The sequence below is a fragment of the Vombatus ursinus genome, unplaced genomic scaffold (genome assembly GCF_900497805.2).
Source record: "Vombatus ursinus unplaced genomic scaffold, bare-nosed wombat genome assembly UNPS02005659.1, whole genome shotgun sequence".
Taxonomy (NCBI): Eukaryota; Metazoa; Chordata; class Mammalia; order Diprotodontia; family Vombatidae; genus Vombatus; species Vombatus ursinus.
Genome location: NW_020945437.1, coordinates 6,903,294 through 6,921,809, shown reverse-complemented (window position 1 = coordinate 6,921,809; position 18,516 = coordinate 6,903,294). Strand labels below are relative to the sequence as shown.

General features: G+C 37.4%; 1 long non-coding RNA gene across 1 annotated transcript in view; it reads left to right on the top strand.

The window, feature by feature from the left end:
* The window catches only part of LOC114032666, a 116,855-nt gene extending 98,790 nt beyond the window's left edge, over positions 1-18,065 (top strand). The window contains exon 3 of the long non-coding RNA XR_003567861.1: positions 17,841-18,065. This is a non-coding gene — a long non-coding RNA (uncharacterized LOC114032666). The remainder of the gene's footprint in view (positions 1-17,840) is intronic.
* Positions 18,066-18,516: the final 451 nt, after the last annotated feature.

Sequence of the window (18,516 nt, the reverse complement as noted above, 5' to 3'; positions counted from 1 at the left end):
TCTATCTATCTATCTATCTATCTATCTATCTATCTATCTATCTATCTATCTATCTACCTATCTATCTAAGACATGCTGGAATCAGCTCAAACTGGCTTCTGAGAGCTGAATGTTAAATTTTCAGTGTGTTCCTTTGCAAAACCCTAAAAATCAGGCTTTGATTTATTGGTTTGCTGATTGTCTACACATAAGAAACTAATGGAGAAAATGTTAATAATTCAGATTAAACTTTAAGATGTATCATCTATACTTCCCCTCCCCATTGCAAGCACATGGTTAAAATTTACCAGCACACTCTTGATATTAGCCTAATATGAAAAATTAAGGCAAAAAAAAAGATCTCAAAGAACATGGTGAAAAGGAAAAATTTGGGCCAGAATCATGGGACCTAGATTTGAATCCTGGCTCTATGACTAAGAACCTCAAGTCTCCTAAACAATGTAGGTTTCAATTTCCTTTCCTTTATTAACTGTTGAACTCCAGGTTCCTTTTCCAAGTTTATCATCCAATGATACTATGAAAATAATGACAAATTTCCTGGTAATAGAAGGATTCTATGAACAATTCTTCAATACTCTTCCAATGAAGCAGATTGTAACCCTTCTGAATGTAACTAGATGATCTTTGTGAGTTAATGCAGCTGAAACATTCATCACCCTGCAAACAACCTGGTGATTGATTGCCAACTGAGCTAGGCTGGTTCTCAGCTGACAGTTTATCTGCAAATCCAGACATAATGACTTGCCATCTGGGTAGAAACTGCCAGAGCCAGATCTCCTGGCAGTGTCTTCAAGAATCTAGGGTCAATGCCATCCTGCAGTGAGGACACCAGAGAACTGATGATTCTTGATATATAAGTGCAATTCCTCAAGTAGTAGGTGGGAAACAGTTTGTATTTACTGTGCATAAAGTATGGGAAAAGTACTGTGATCTGCCTAGGGGCACAGGGTCAGAGATCTATTCCCAAGTGGAGAGAATGCTAAGGTTATGTGCATAATGTATACAGAAAGCCAGGGATTTGTTCAGTATACACTGAACAGGAGACTAGAGATATGTCTATGGAGTTGAGGCAGGATGCCAATGATCTGTCTTAGGTAAAGAATGACAGAAAGTTATTCAGAGGATTCAAAGTTCTAACACAGTGAGCATAGGGTGCTCCCACTATTTGGTCAAGGTAGAAAGGGCAGGTACGATCATTCTCATCAGGCAGAGAGAAAAATAGAAACTTAGACAGATTAAGTGTGTAATCTAAGGTCATATCACTGGCCAATGATAGAGCCATTCTGGAGCCCAGATTTGCTGGCTTTTCTACTGCCTTTATCTATGCGGAGGAATGCAAAGCCAGATCACTTTTTCCAACACACAAGGAAGAGAGTGATGGTCGTGCTGCTGAATTAGGCCCATGAGCTCATTTCATAACACAACTACTTAACTTTGTAATGTATTTGGAAATTCTATTGAGATGATGGATGCAATGTCTCAAGACATGATCTTACCCTCTGCTTGTAAATAACTATCAGAAAATTCTCTTCTATTAGTTCTTTTTTAAAATGTAAGAATAAGTGATTAAGGGAAGAGAACTGACTTACAGGGAAAGATTAGGCTCCGCCAAACATTTTGGACTTGAGAGCAATCTGATTAGCATTCATGAAGGTTTGAAGAAGATAACTACCAAGCAGAGAGTGGGATTGTTTGAGACTAGAGTCCAAACAAGAATAATCATGATGAGATAAAAGGAGGTATGAGGGAAGAAAATTAAGCCTGAGAAAGTGGAGGCTAACTACCTGGGAGAGAAAGTGGTTACAAATGACAAGAAATGAAACCTATAAGACTGAGGAATCCTCCAGGAGGAATTAAGGGCATCACCTCGCTTGAGGAATTATACTGTATATGGAATGCTGTTCTATAGTCCTGTGGTGTGCAGCAAGGAGACGTCTACCTTGGTGGAGATGGCATAAAAGTATGCTTAAGGAGATTCTCTGGCTCAGAAATCATTGTCATAAAATCATGGAGAAAAGGCAGCTAGGTGGCACATTGGATAGAGTACCAGCCCTGGAGTCAGGAGGACCTGAGTTCAAATTCGGCCTCGGACACTTAACACTTACTAGCTGTATGACCCTGGGCAAGTCACTTAACCTCATTTTGCCTCACCAAAATAAAATAAAATCGTGGAAAAGCAAGAGAGCCCTGGGCACTTTGAAAATAACTGCATTAAAGAGCTGACATTTCCCACTGAATCTAAAATACAGTCCAGAGCAACTTCCTTTCTTATTGCTTCTAATAGTTTGTCTATGATGGAATTTATTACTGACACTAACATGAATGCACTAATAGACTGCATATGGGGAACTTTAAGGAGAGAAATGACAGGACAAGTTACAAGTTACTCATTCCTTTCCCAGGTCTGATCCTGACTTTTTAGACTTCAAATCCAAACCTGGGTTGCTGTCCTATCCTGGAACTTCCCTCAATGTCTAGGGTCTCTGCAGTGGAACATCTAGCCAACCACATGTCCTCAATATGGAGTATCCCTCCACTAGGCCCATGCTCTTATCCCATCGGTAAATTCTTCCTGGGACCTCCACTTTAGCAGCCTTCATTTCCCTCCTGGCCTAGCCCCTGACTTTCCAGGCTTCAAAACCATGTCTCTGTTGCTATCTCTTCCTGGAACTTCTCTCAACCACTGAGGCCTCCTCATCCCAAAGCAGCTTGGACTGTGGGAGAACCCTCTGGAATATCCTTCCACCAGACCCTCTTTTCTCAATGGTGAGTTCCTCCTGGGGCTTCCATTTTTGGGACTGGTCAGGCCTGCCATCCTTCATTTTCTTCCCAACTGTATCAGAAGACTATGGAATTTGCTGCTATGTGCCTCCCCAACCTCACTTTTTAGCCTGTCTTTTTTGTATTGTCTTTCCCTGGTAGAATGTAAGTTTGTTGTTGACAGGGACTATTACTATTACTATTTTTTGCTTGTATTTCTATCCCCAGTGCTTAGCACAGGGCCTGGCATATAGTCAACCCTTAATCAATGCTTGTTTCCTTTCTTTAATCTCTCTGAGCTTTAGTTTCCAATTTGTAAGATGGGGGAAGGAATGCATAGTTTTTACAGTCCACTCCAGTTCCAAATCTACAATTATATTAAGATTTTGTGTTATTTCTTATCCAGCAAATGTAAAGAGAAGTTGGAAATATATATATATATATATATCCTCGTAGTATAGCATACAGCTGTGAGACTTTTTTCTTCATATGATTTAAATTCAGTCCATGCTACATAATGCTTAATTCCATTCAATAAGCATTTATTAAGGGCCTATTATGTGCAAGGCACTGAGAATGCAAAGAGATAAATACCCCTTTACTCAAGGAGCTTGTGTTCTATGGGGGAAGGAGAACCACATGTACCCATGTTGCAGAGTGATGGAGCAGTGGACCTGGAGTCAGGGAGATACGTATTAGTTGTATGGCTCTGGGCAAGTATGAGGAAAAGCAAGGAAACCCTTTTGGTTGTAACAGAAGGAATTAAATAGAGTAATGTGGAATGTCTGGAAAAATAGTCTGAAGGCAGATTGTGAAGAGCTATAAATGTTAAAAAGAGAGCTCTTCATCTTGTCCTCAAGTAAAAAGGGAGCTACTGAAGTTTCTTGATCAGGGTGTTAAGATGGTCATATCTATGCTGTAGAAATATCAAGTTTGCAGCTGTTTGAAGGATGGGATAAAGAGGGGACACCCTGGAAATAGGAAACCAGTTAGATGACTGTTGGAATTATCAAAGTGAGGAATGATGAGGGGTGTTGGCCATATGAATAGAGAGGAGGGGACAGATGTAAGAGATGCTTAGGAGTTAGAATCAAGAAGTCTAACATATACAAATGTGTCCCTTATCAATAAAGGACACTTGGTTTGAGAACTCTTCCCATCAATACAGATACAACCCATCTGTGACTAACCAGCTGTTTCCTAGAGAGTGGTTTTAGATCTACAGATCTAAAAAAAGTTTGCTGAGGAATATAAATAGAAGGGATGTGACAGGTGAGGTTTGACCTCACAAATCCTCCTTACTTAACACTTTTTGCTTTGTCCCTTATGCCACACTGCCTTTAACTATATCATATACTCTTAGACTTTATTATTACAAAGCCCTTGAAAGTATTTTGTCATTAATATTGTTTTGGTTGTGAAATAGAGGGCAGTGTTTATAAAAAAAGGGCCAAGATAAAAACATATGATGGTTGGGTCTTCTATCAATAGTCAGACATAATGTGAAGGTTTCCTTCCTTTCCCCCACAATGGTTTTGTGAAGACTCCCCAATGGATAGCAGAGGCTGGGGCTCTTGGATCCCCTCTTACTGAGCAGCTTACTCATGAAGAATGAAACAGTCTGCCTCTATCTGTCATGCCTGAATTTCCTTTGCTCCTGGGGACCCATTTTTCCAAGGGCCAGAAAGATTCAAAATCCTGTGTAGGAGGCATATTCTCCAGAGGTTCGGCATATAACGCACTTCGCTAGACTGGGGAAATAGCTACAGGAAGAGTGAATCTCTGGAGTTTGCTCTTCACAAATATTCCTCTTTCTAACTCTCAAAAACAATCCCTTGTGTTCTGGAGGTTACTCTCCCACCCTTGAGTTTTGTGACTTAACTTTTTATCATCATTTTTCAAAGAGCTGATGGACCACTGAAAATATTCTTATACAGTTATTGGCAAACTGTGACCCTTGTGTTCATTTCTGTTTGTTGGAACATGTTCTAACAAAGTTCCAATATCCCCTGTACTGACAAGAAAACCATCAGGCAATTACTTTCTTAAAATGGAAAGCAAAATTTATGTTACTTTTTCTGATCCTACTGCAGGGAAACAGACATACACACACACATAAACACCCTTGACTGACAAAGATAACCCAGTGAATATAAGTAAGCAGCTAGAGGTTTTTTTTTTAAAGAAAGAAAACCAAAAAACGAAATTGACATAAAACTTGGAGAAAACATATTCATAGAGCATATTGCATCCTGCTGCTAACTATATTGATAATATTGGGAAAGATGATCTTTCATTGACCATGGCACAAATATAGCTGATAGCATAAACATCTATGGGTTGTTGGAAGTTTATTACAGCTGAAGAGGAGGCACATTCTAAAAAATCTGTTCTAGTATCTGTAAAGGTTAAACATTTGCCACAACTGAGAATTTCCTAGTAGCTTAATATAATGTTATACTCACTCGCTTCAACAGTGTAGTACTTCAAAACCAGTTGTGATTTCCCTGGTGTGGGCACTCCCCTGCATGAATACAACTTGTCTCATCCCTAGTCAACAGTCATCATGGGTTGAAATGGACATAACCATTCATGCTCTAGGGGTCAACTTTCTGGTCTTGAGCCTTTATAAATTTAGGTAGACTAGTCTTCAGATAAAATAGTCTTTCTTGCAAAAACTTCCTAATTGGATTATTTCCAGTATCTCTCTTCTCGAATCCTGTCTTCATAGCATTGTCAAAATAATCTTCCCAAGGCATAAATCTAAAAAATTCAATTCCCTCTTCAAAAGCTTTCAGGTGGCTCCCTATTGTAACAAAGAATTTTTAAAAAGCCTTTCTAGCATGTCAGGATCTGCTCAAGAATGCATTCCTCTATAACCTTCAAGAATCCAAAGCAACAGAAATTGGCATTCAAGTCTCTACAATCATTTACCAGCCCCTCTAGACTTATTTCAAAATCCATTCCTTCATGCACTCTACATTCTAGCCAAATTGGACTACTAACTCTTCCCCCAATTTAACATTTCATTTCATGTCTCTGGCCTTGGGGAAAGCCATTTCCCATGTGAGAAGTGCACTCCATTTTCATTTCTGCCTCTTAGAATCCTGATTTTCTTAAAAAAAAAACAGCTCAGGTACCACTTTCTCCATGAAATAGTCTTTGATTTCCCAGGCACTAATGCAATGTCTTGAGTGACTTCTTATTATAATTATCTCTGTAGAAGGTCACATTCCTACAGTAGAATGAATTGATAATAACAGTGAGTGACTTCTTTGGTTTTGTATCCACAGCAACTAGTATAGTGATTTGTAAATAGTAGGTGTTGAATAAATATTTGTTGAAGCTGTTTAATTTAGAGATAGAAGGTATCTTAGCAACGTTGAATGGTTCTTAATGTGGGTTCTTAATTTTTTTTAAATGATGACTATTTCAATATGATCAGTTTCCTTTGTAATCTTACCTATTTTATTTTATGCATTTAAAAACATCATTCTGAGAAGCTGGGATCCAAGGAAGTTAGGTGATTTACTCAAGGTCACACAGTTTCTTACTTCATGGATAATATGAGACTAGCATCTAACTAGCTTGGCCAATTGAGCATTTTTCTGCAGTAGTCCTTGTGCAGAAAACTTGAAATAACCATTTTAAAGACAGTTGAGATAAATACAGGCCCCAAGGCCTGGCTTTATTTTTGCCCATCCAACATAGCCCAAGTTTGTGAACAAAATTAATTGTACACTGGCAAATGTTTAATAACCAAATCTACAGAAAAACAAACAACCAAAATTTATACCCAGCACATTTTTTCGGGGGGGGGGGGTAGGCAATCAGGGTTAAATGACTTGCCCAGGGTCATACAGCTAGTAAATGTCTGAGGTCAGATTTGAACTCAGGTCCTCCTGACTCCAGGGCTGGTGCCCTATCCACTGCATCACATAGCTGCCCTCACAACATACTTTTAAATTTAATTTGCATTATTAATCTCAAGGTAGCTCTCAAATCAACATTGTTGCTCAAAACCTTTTGGGAAGAGGAATACAAAATTTTGGCAGCAGCGATTTAGGGATTATTTCTAGGCAACATGACATAGAATATAGAAGCCTGGGCCTGGAGTCAGGAAGAACTGCATTCAACTCCTGTCTCTGATACATTCTAGATTTGTGAAACTGAGTCAACCACTCAATCCCTCCCTCATCCTGGAAATATTCTTAGATAATGAATTACAGACTGAGCTGCATTGGCAGAGGGAATTTCTATCCCATTAATTTCCCTCACTGATGGGATAACATCTTAATAACAGCAACAAAGAAATTCAAACATGTTCACTGAAAACAGAGGGCTCAACTATTTTTTGGAAGAGTTTGACTGTGTTTCTGTAAGGGCACCTGTGAAGTTAGCAGTTGGAACTGATGGATGGCCATAATGGTGCTAAGGCAGAGTGGGAGGGGTGCTCTTAGGTTTCATTAAGAAAACCATAGTGTTCAAGAGTAGGAAGGTCCTACTCACCAGTAGTTTCCCCTGGGTCAGAACATATTTGACTTCCACCTTTCTAGTCCACTTCACCCCACCCCTCCACCTGTACTCTGCAATCTAATGACACTGGCCTCTTTGTTGTTCCTAAAACAAAATATTCTGAATCTCGATTCCTGGCATTTTCACTGGTTGTACACCCCTTGCCTGGAATGTTCTCCCTCCTCATCTCTGCATCCTGGCCTCTCTTAAAGTCCTAGGTAAACCCCTACTGCGAGCTTTCCCTATTCTCTCTCTCTCTCTCCCCCCCGTCTCTGTCTCTGTCTCTCTGTCTCTCTCTCTCTTCCCCCCTCTGTCTCTCTCTGTCTCTGTCTCTGTCCCTCTCTACAATTGGGGTTAAATGACTTGCTCAGGATCACACAGCTAGTAAATGTCTGAAGCCATATTTGAACTCAGGGTCTCCCAACTCCAGGCCCAGTGCTCTCTCCATGCACCACCTTGATGCTCCCCAATCTCTCTTAATACTAGTGTCTTCCTTCTGTTCATTATCTCCAATTGAACCTGTATATAGCTCCTTTGTCCATAGTTGTTTGCATGTTGTCTCTCTCACTGAACTATGATTTCCTTGAGAGCAGAGACTGTTTTTTTGCCTTTCTCTGTATCCTCAGGGCTTAGCATAGTCTCTGGAACATGGTAGGCTCTAATAAAGGTTGATTGACTGACCAGTTCTGGGAATAATATTTTAGGAAAAGCTTTGATAAACTTTGATTTTGGAGGTAATAAAAATGATTTGCATGGCAAAGGCCTTGGAATCATGCCATATGAATATCAGTTGAAAGAACTGGGGATGTTTATCCAAAGAAAGACTTGGGGGTAACACTTGGGGGGCAATGGATAGAATACCAGGTCTGGATACAGGAAGACTCATCTTCCTGAGTTCAAATCTGTCCTTAGACACTTATTAGCTAGGTGACCCTGGGCAAGTCACATAACTGTATTTCCTTCAGTTTTCTCATCTGTAAAAATGAGCTGGAGAAGGAAATGGCAAACCACTCCAGTATTTTTGCCAAGAAAACCACAAATGGAGTCGAGTCACAATTGAAAATGACTGAATAATAACAGCAACAAAAGATATCTCCAGGCATTTGAAGCTATCTCTTTTTTTTTTAAATAAAAGGCATTGGTGTTTGTGCACATATAGCACTTGTTCATGTCAAACACCTCGATTCTATTCAAGTCCATCCAATTCAACAAATACTCATTAAACCTACTGTGCACAAGTATAAAGATGAAAAAGAGACAGCATCTGCCCTCAAAGAGCTTATGGTCTAAAAGGGGAAATCAAGTGTGTGCGCTAATAAGCATGACACAAGATAGAATATAAGGGGACTTGTCCAAAGCACAATGAGAATTTTGAGGGGGCAAAGATCTTTTCAGCTGGTAGTGAGTAGGGACGTACTTGAGGAAGAAGTGTCATCTTGGTGAAACTGGATCTTGAAGAAAGCAAAAGATTTCAGGTTACAGAAATAGAAATTTTTTTAGCACTCCAGTGTTGCTCCCTTGAGACTTGAAACTTATGGAAAACTCAGAGATCATTGAATGAAACATTTGTTGTATGTAAAGAGGCTTAATTGTAGAATGTCATCACAGTAATAGTAATAACAATCTTGAAATTGACAGGGCAACAGATATGACAGCTGTATCTCCCACATGTTCTAGCCAAAGTACTATGCTGATGCCTAGCATGGAGGTTTTGAAATACCTCTGTTTTTGAAAGCTATGCCAGTTGAGTGGAAGCTCTGTCCCATTCTGTCATGGTGGAAAGCATATGGTCTTAAGAACAGATTGAGTTGTGAAGACCAGCTTGGCTCTGGTCACTTAGAAATAAATTAAGTGACATGTCCACAGTCACACAGGTGGTAAATGTCTGAGATTAGATTTGAACTTAGCACTTCCTGATTCCAAGTCCTGCACTCTATCCTTTGTGCCACCTAGTTGCCTTACTTAGTTACTGAGTATACTCAGAATAGTAATTTTTCAACCTTGATCTTTCCAATTGAAAAGAAATCTGAAGAAAGTTGCATACAAGAGGATAAATGATTCACAGGTTTGCTTCAGAGAAGCAAAGAAGAGGTTTGGGGAATATGTTCTATTGAACATCCAAAGGCAACAATAAACGTCATTTTGCAGGACATTTTGTCATCTCCCATTCTAGTCCTCATGATATGTATTTACAAAAAAAGCTACCAGAAAGATAATTGCAAAGCATTTGTTATAGAGCATGAAGTAGAGCAATGCTTCCAAGAACCCAACAGGGCACTCCAAATTAAATCAACATCTATTTTGATGTGATTATTTCAATTCAAAGGTGGGGATAGGTGAAAAATTTCTGGGAAAGGGCTTAGAGGTGAGGAATAGGGGAGTTTATCAAAGACTTGTAGACCAGAAGGGAGCCTTCTACAAGATTCATCATGATTACTGTCTTCAAAAAAATGAATTGAAAGGTACTGGACCTGAAGAGCACCAAATCATGTCACCAAAAATAAAAAGATTGTATTTTAACAGGCAATAAATGACTTACTATTGATATGGGAGTCATTGCTGGATCAACTGTGTGCAGCCAGATCACTGACAAAATAACTGAGCAAATTGCTTCATGTAAATGCAAGTAAGGAGTTCATTAATGGTGATTGCCTCTTGTATTCCTTCATTCAATCATGCATTCAATTAATCAATACTCATTGAATGTTAACGTTGTGCACAGCAGTATGCTATACACACTGAGACACTGGGTGGATACTAGAGTATTGTAAATTGTACTTTTGTAAGTCAATCCTCATTTTATAGATGAGGAAACTAAAGTCTCTAAGAATGAAGTAATTTTCACAAAGTTGTAACAGGCAACAAATGACAGAAATGGGATTTAAACTCTAAACTCAGGTCATCTGACTACAAGTCCAATGTTCTCTGTTCCTGCCCCCAGGAACTTCCAATATAGTTGTATGTACACATTCACTCACACACGGAGAAGTTAAGTAGCAGTGTATGTACACACACTCACATACACACACACACACACACACACACACACACACACACACACACACATACATACACACGGAGAAGTTAAGTACCAGTGGAAGGCAGTATGGGATTAAGGGTTAAAGTGAGTGTTGCGCTGTAGACAACTGAAGCTATATGACTTTTGTCAGAGAGGAGAGCAATAAGAATTGATGTAGTTGGTACACCTTATGGGGAAACAGAAAGGCTCTGAGCTAGACTTTAAATGATAAACTGAGGAAATAGGAAAAGAAGCATTCTAATTAACCAACCAATCAATCAACAAGAATTTATTATGTGCCCACTTAATTCCAACGATGTATGTATGTATGTATGTGTGTGTATATATATATATGTATATGTATATGTATATATATATGTTTATAACAAATTTGACTGCAGGCTATTTTGAGGGAAAGGCTGAGGAGTATCAGGAAAGGCTTTGTCTAGTAAGCAGTACTTCAGCTGAACCTTGAAGGAAACCAGAAATGGAGATGGGGGAGGAGTGCATTCCCGGAACGGGGAAGAGCTAGTTCAAAGGCACTGAGACAAGAGATGGTGTGTCATTTATGAGGAACAACAGAGACAATTTGGCTGGACTGCAGTGTGTGTATAGGGTAGTAATGTGGACTAAGCCTAGGAGAGTAGGTTTGCTCTATGCCAAACAGAAGACCTGATATTTGATCCAGTAAGTAATCGGGAGCCACTAGAATTTATTGAATTGTGACACCTGTGTGTCTTCATTGGAGATAAAGGGAAAAACATATGTAAACAGACTGCCTGGACAGAACAAGTCACAGACTCTCTTACTTAAAAAGGACTTCAGAAGTCATGTAGTCCAGCCTGTGGATAACCAGGATTCCCTTTCACTGAATCCCTGATAAGTGGTTATATAGCTTTAGCTAGAAAAGTCTAAGGGAGGATAGTGTACTACAAAAGAGTCAGGATGTGACTTAGAGCAGAGGTGTCAAACATACATGTGACCTTTAACACTCCTCAACACTCCTGAATGCAGCTCGCACCAAATTAAAGTGTATTTCCTATGTGATTTTAATTTATTGATGTGGTAATAAAAAAAGGAATATATGGCTTTCTAAATCAATATACCACTTATAGGGGTCCTTATGTATGGTTTAGTGGGCTCCGTTTCTATTTGATCTTGAAGGTAGTGGTTTAGAGGATCAAGTAGTACCCCTAGATTCAATAAAAGCTGTGTTTATATCCTGTCACCAACACTCAGCAGTGTGCCACGTCACTTAATCTCTCTGAGACTCAGTTTCTTCATCTGTAAAATGGATAGAACAATAGCAGCTACCTCACCAGGCTATTTGTGAATTTCAAATAAAATGATGTATGTAAAGAATCTTGTAAATCTTAAAGTACTATATGTGTTACATATTATTATTAACTATTGTTTTTGTTTTTTGTTGTTATTGTTTTTGTTATTGCCTCCAGAGGCAGCAAATTCTTCTTTTGGATAACTGTAGGAACTTTCTCCTTACATTAAGCCTAAAACTGCCTTTCTATATCTTGTGCATATATTTCTCCTAGTTCAGTCCTCTGGGACCAGCAGAGTTAGTAGGTATTTCAAGTATAGGAGTATATGTAGATGATGTTAGATGGGCAGAGAGGGGCTGGATTTTAGAGGTCCTGAAGGTCTGGATAAGGAGTTTTCAATTCAATGGTAAAATTATAGATTTTAGATCTATAGGTGGTTATTAGAAAATAACCACCCTTGCAAAGTTCCCGTGAGTGGGAAATATGGTGATTTAAAATTTCCTGAGGCTCGTTCAGTTTTGCCTGAGAGTTACAAATGATGTTATTTACAGTATGGTAGATTTTTTTTTGAAAGCAAGAAACTTCAAGACTTTGCAGTGTTCATGGCAAGGTGCTGGTATGGGACAGGCATTCTTCAAATTATAGTTGGCCCTATTTGTCTCTTTAAGGATAAAGTAAGAGATTATTGGTTCCCCCCCCCCCCCGCTATCTCTCATCAGAGTTCCCAGACAAAACAGTTTATTGGCATGAGAGGAAAAAGTTTTCCTTTCACTTAGACTTAACGTTAGTGGCTATTCAGTAAAACTGATAAACAAAAATGAAACAACCTTTAACTAATAAAGAAAATAATCATGATCTACCCTAGGCTTCATATCTATTTTGCTCGACAGGTCATGGAAAGTTTTGGAAATGTCATTCTTAGCAGGAAGTGGGGAATGTGGGTTAGATAATATGTCTCCACTTTCCAAATAAATGTGTTCTAGGGGAAGGCAGAAGAGAAAAAAGAATAAGAATTTGGTATGAAAGTGGGAAAATCACTGAATCATAGATTTTGAACTAAGGGACTTAAAAAGTTTCTTGTCCAAACCCCTTATTTCATAGATGAGGAAACTGAGTCCTAGAGAAATGATTTCTCCAAAGTCATACAAGTAGTAACAAAAATTTTTAAGGGAAGAAATTCCACCTTCATTTCAATTAATGTAATCATAGAAGTCCCAGACACCTAATTTAAATCAATCATTTTGTCAGTCAACGCAGTAGTAGATGTTAGGGCATTTTCTTAGAACCCCAAAATGTGATCACTTGTGACTACGTTTTAATGTGCAAACAAGATTGGCTTGTGCCAGGATCATTTGATCATCTGCAAGCTGCTCTTTATTTGGGTCAAGATGGGAACAGTCTGATTATTTGAGAGAATCTCTCATGCCCCTTTTATGCCATGGAATAAAAATGATGAGTCAGTCCATCAGTCCACTGATTCAAAACGGGAATATTCCAATACTTGGAAGAATTTTTCTGAAAGTCGATCTTTTCATCTATAACAGAGGGCAACAAGGGGAGAAGGGAAGGAGGCTAAGGAGCCTGACACTGCCCTACCTCTCCTATCCCCAGTAGGAGACAATGCATCTAACCTGAAGTAGACACACTGAGCAGACACACTGAGGACAGGCCGATATGAAGAGTTAGCTACCTGAAAAGTAAGATAGCTTCAAGGATCAGAGCTCACATTTATGTAGTACTTACTGTGTGCCAGGCACTGTGCTCAGCACTTTATGAGTTATTATCTCATTTGATCCTCACAACAACCCTTAGAGGTAGTTGCTATTATTACGCCATTTTACAAAAGTGGAAAATGAGGCAAACAGAGGTTCAGTGACTTGTCCAGGGTCACACAGCTACTAAATATCTGAGAAAGAATTTGAACTCAGGTCTTCCTGACTCCATACCCAGCACTCTTAACTGTGCCACCTAGCTACCCCTTAGTATGACCTCTTGTGGCAAAGAATAGTATGAATTATGCACTAAATGAAGGACTTTAAGTACTAGTAGTTGTGAGTTACTTCTTTGCTGCACATACATCCCCGTATGTGTACCTCACTGCCGTCCACTTTAAGTATCAGCCCATTCTTCCCATGAATCTGTATGTCTTATGAGGGAGATGATTGGGGGGGGGGTGTTTTTCACCAACTATTTTTACTACACCATCATAGTAAATGCCTTTGCCCAAAACTAAGTCAACTGGCTAATTGTTAATGTCTCTTGAGCTGGAATAGTAAAAGCTGCCACCCACAGGTCACCCCCAGCCCAAGAGATATTATACTGATGTTCAAATTCAAGTCTTAATCCAAAGCTCGTGCTCTTTCCCCTATATCCCATGTAATCATGTTGTTTTTGTTCCCAATCAATTATCAGAAATTTATCACTACTGCATAAATTCTTATTTAAAATAATTTCTATGTAGTAGATTCTCCCACTATTTGTCCTTTACTATGATACCAAAAGTATTAACAAAATATCAAGAATGGCTATAAAATATCTAAAATATCTAAAATATCTGGGATACAATCTCTGAAGGTACCCTCAAGAACTGTAATGATAAAATTACAAAACACCCCTTAAAATAATTACTTCAATAACTGGAGAGATATTCAGTCAGCATTGCTCTTTCCAGCCAATATAATAAATATGATCATACTACCTAAATTAATTTACAGATTTAGTGCTTTATCAATTAAATTATCAAGGGAATACATTTAGAACCAGGCAAAATAAAAATAAAATCATTTGGTGAAAATAAGTTTTAGAATCTCAAGGGAAATAATGGGGGAAAGAAGGAATGAAGGCAGAATAGCACTTTCAGACCTTATATCATACTCTAGGGCAGAAATCATTAAAAAAAACCACAACTTTTTCATACTGGTTAAAAAATAGAAAAGTAAATCAGTGGAAGACACTAGATAAGGAAGAATCAGAAGTAATTGGGTTCAATACGTGTTAGAACATTAATTTCTTGGAGAAGAAAATACTTATTTGACAAAAATCGATGAGAAAAACTGACAGATTTTGGCAGAAATTAGATTTAGACCTAATTACGTGATATACCACAATATGCTCAAAATGGAAACATGTACTGAATATTAAAAATCATATCATTAAAAAATTAAAAGAGAATCTGCTCAGGTACCTTTCAAAGTGATGGCTTGAGGGAGAATTCTTAACCAAAGAAGAAATAGAATCAACTACATAACATCTGAGAGTGAAAAGCTTTTGCTTAAATACAATTAATACACCTGGAATTAAATGTGTCAGATGGAGAAAAAAATCTTTGCACTAAATATTTTTGGTAAGGGTCTGATATTCAGAATATATATGCAATTAAAATAAAATGTCAGAGACCAAAAGTAATTCCCCAATAGAAAAGTGATCAAAGCTTACGCACAAATGCTTCTTAAGGGAAGAATTGTACACTATTAACGATCATATGAAAAAATACTCCAAAACCTTAAAGGGAATGTGAAATGAGAGGCACATTAATATATTGCTGGTGATGAACTGGTCCAACCATTCTACACAGCAATTTGTAATTATATGAAGAAAGTGATTAAAATACCTATACCTTTTGACACAAAGATCATACCCTAAGCAAGTCAATGATAAAAATAAAGGTTTCATATACACCAGAATATTTGTAACAGTATTTTTTCATAGTAGCAAAGAACTGGAAACAAACTAGATGCAATCAGTTGGTTAAAAGTTAAACAAATTATGATATATGAAGGTAATAGAATTTTATTGCATTATAAAAAACAATAAATATGAGGATTATAGAGAACCATAGGAAAATTTACATGAACTGATGCAAAGTGAAGTAGAACAAAAAAAAAGTGATTAAAATGAGTATAACAATTTAAGTAGAAACAATTAAAAACAACAACAAAGCAACCAAAACCGAATACTGTTAATTTATAATGGCCAAGTTTGGTCCAAAAGAAGAGGCATGAGAATATCCTCTCTCCATGCTTTGTAGAAATAGGAGAATATGACTGTGGAATATCACATGTAATATTAGACTTAGTTGATATGTTGGTTACTTTTCTTGAACTATTCTCTCTCTCTCTCTCTCTCTCTCTCTCTCTCTCTCTCTCTCTCTCTATATATATATATATATATATATATATATCTCCCATTTTTTTATTTAAGAGGAGTCTTTTTGGAGGGCCAGGGCAGAAAGCTATATTAGGAAATGTGTGCAAGTACTTGAGTCTGTGATAAGAGAGATCCTTCCAATTATGCTTATTACATCCAATCTATGCCTGTCTGTCCACCCTGTGCAGCCCTCATCTATGTGCTCCAAAACCTTAACCAGAGGGCATCTACCAAGTGTGCTGATGGTCTTCATTTCCTTCTCCCAAAATTTTAATGGTACCAAGAAGGAACTCTGGTCATTTGTCTGTCAGCTATTGCTATAAAACCAGGTCATGTTCTCTTTCTTTCATACAGTTCTTGGATGACATAATTTATTACTCTTCTTCCAAGTTGCTTGTTAATTATGTGTTGCAACCTGTTCACACCCACCATGTCCTTTTCCATTGCCCTCTTTGTGATGTTCAGTTTTAGTTCTTTGGAGGACGTGGTATTTCATGTCTTTCTACTGTACAGCAATACCAATTAAATATTTGTATGGATAGTTGGGCTTTTGTTGCTATGAGAATCTTACAGTCTATAAAAGTGCTTTTCAATTCCCCAAAGGCAATCCAAGTCATTTCCCCTCCTCTTTTTCTATTCTGGGCCCAGTTCATTGTCCATCTGTACTGTCTGCCCTATATAAATAAGTCATTGGGCTGGCTGTCTAGGGTGCCCATTCAGATGCACGTAGATATCCAGGCTATAGATATTCTTTTATAAAAATAGTTTTATTGATATCTTTTGCTTTTACATTGCTACATTTCCCCTGTATACCTTCTGCTTCCCCTCCCAGAGAGCTATCCAAAATAACAAGAATTTTTTTAAAAGAAAAAAAAGAAGAAGAGAAAAAAAATCAATAAAACTGATAAATATATCATCAAGTTTGAAAATATATTCAGGGTTCTATACTTGTGGATTTCTCATCTCTGCACAGTACTGGGGATGGGATGGGGAAGGTGTCTTCTCATAGCTCTTATTTGCAGCCATGTTTGGGAATTTTATAATATTTATTTTTATTGTTATTGTTTTATGGCTCTTGCTCCTTCCATTTATATTGTTGTAGTCTATATGTGTGTGTGTGTGTATGTGTATGTGTGTGTGTATTTTCTGAGTTCTATTTCACTTTACATAACTTCATGTAGGTCTTTCCATGCCTTTCTGTGCTCATGATATTCATTATTTCTTACAGCATAATAATGTTCCATTACATTCTTGTATCACAGTTTGTTTAGCCATTTCCCAAGAGATGGGCATCGATTTTTTTCTACTTTTTTTTTTGCTACCATAAAAATGCTATTATAATATTTAAGTGTACACATGGAATTTCTTTAATCAGGGACCTCCTTGGAATATGTGCTTAGTACCTCTGGGTAAAAGGGTATGGCCATTTTTGTAATTTTGTTTACATAACTACAGATTGCTTTCCAAAATGGTTGCACTAATTCACAACACTACCAATGGTACATTAGTGTGCCTTTCTTCCCATGACCCCAGTCAATATTTAATAGTCCCATCTTTTGTCATCTTTCTCAATTTTCAGGGCATGAGGTAAAACTTTGGGACCATGTTGATATTAATCTCTCTTCCTATTAATGATTTGTGGCATTCTTTCACATGTTTGTTAATACTTTGCAATTCTTTTGACAATTTTTTTATATCCTTTGTTCTTTTATCTATTGGGAATTGATTTTAGGCTTATACATTTTGTATATGATATGATATAGTTTGATGTCTGGAAATATTATTCCTCCTTTATTCTAACTTTTTTCATTGTTTTAAAATTTTCAATTATTAACTAATAACTTTAATTTTAGATATTTTCTTCCTCCAAATAATTTTTTAAATTGTTTTATCAAGTTCTGCAATTTGATGGGTATAGCATTAAAACTGCAAAGTAACTTTGGCAGCATTGTGATTGGTATTTTCTTGAGATGGCATAGCCATAAGCATTGAATATCTCTCTGTTTAATGCCTCATATGATGTTTATTATCAGAGGATCATTAAACAGGCATTATCTTGCTGTATGGATTGGAGATACTTTGTTATAAAACAGTTATTTAAGTTGTTCTTTATTTCTTTAAAGGGCACTTGTAATGGAATATGAAAGGCCAAAGTCACCTACTGCATCCTGGGCCATCACCATTCACTAGTCACCTTGATGTCTGCCTTGTTACTGGACTTTGAGGACTCTGGAGGAGACAGTGAGGTTGACAATTTAGTGCAGCACTGCATCACTTTAATCCAAGTCATACACAAGTCAAGACATCACCCTTGTGGTCTTAGAGAATAAAGGATGAACAACAGTGCAATATATACATGTATTTTCTGTATTTTCATAGATTTCTCTCTCTATAAATATGCATTATATATATAGTAGTTATTTTGAATCTGATTTTCCTTTCTATTATTGCCCCTTGGATTTTGTTATTATTATAAAGAAATGCTATTGATTTTTGTGAGTTTATTTTGTAGCCTGCAATTTATTAATTTTTTCAATTGCTATCTTTGCTGATTCTCCAGAAATTCATAAGTAAACCATCATGTTTACATCATTATCAAATAGGAATAGTTTTATCACTTTTTTAAATCTAGCTTTATACCTCAAATTTCTTTCTCTTTTAGCTATTCTTGGTAGCATTTCTCGAACTGTATCAACCAGTGCTGAGGACAGCCTGTATTTATTGGGAAAACTTCAAATGTATCCCCGTTGAATATGATGCTTGCTTTTGGTTTTGGATAGAAACTCTTTATGTTATTAA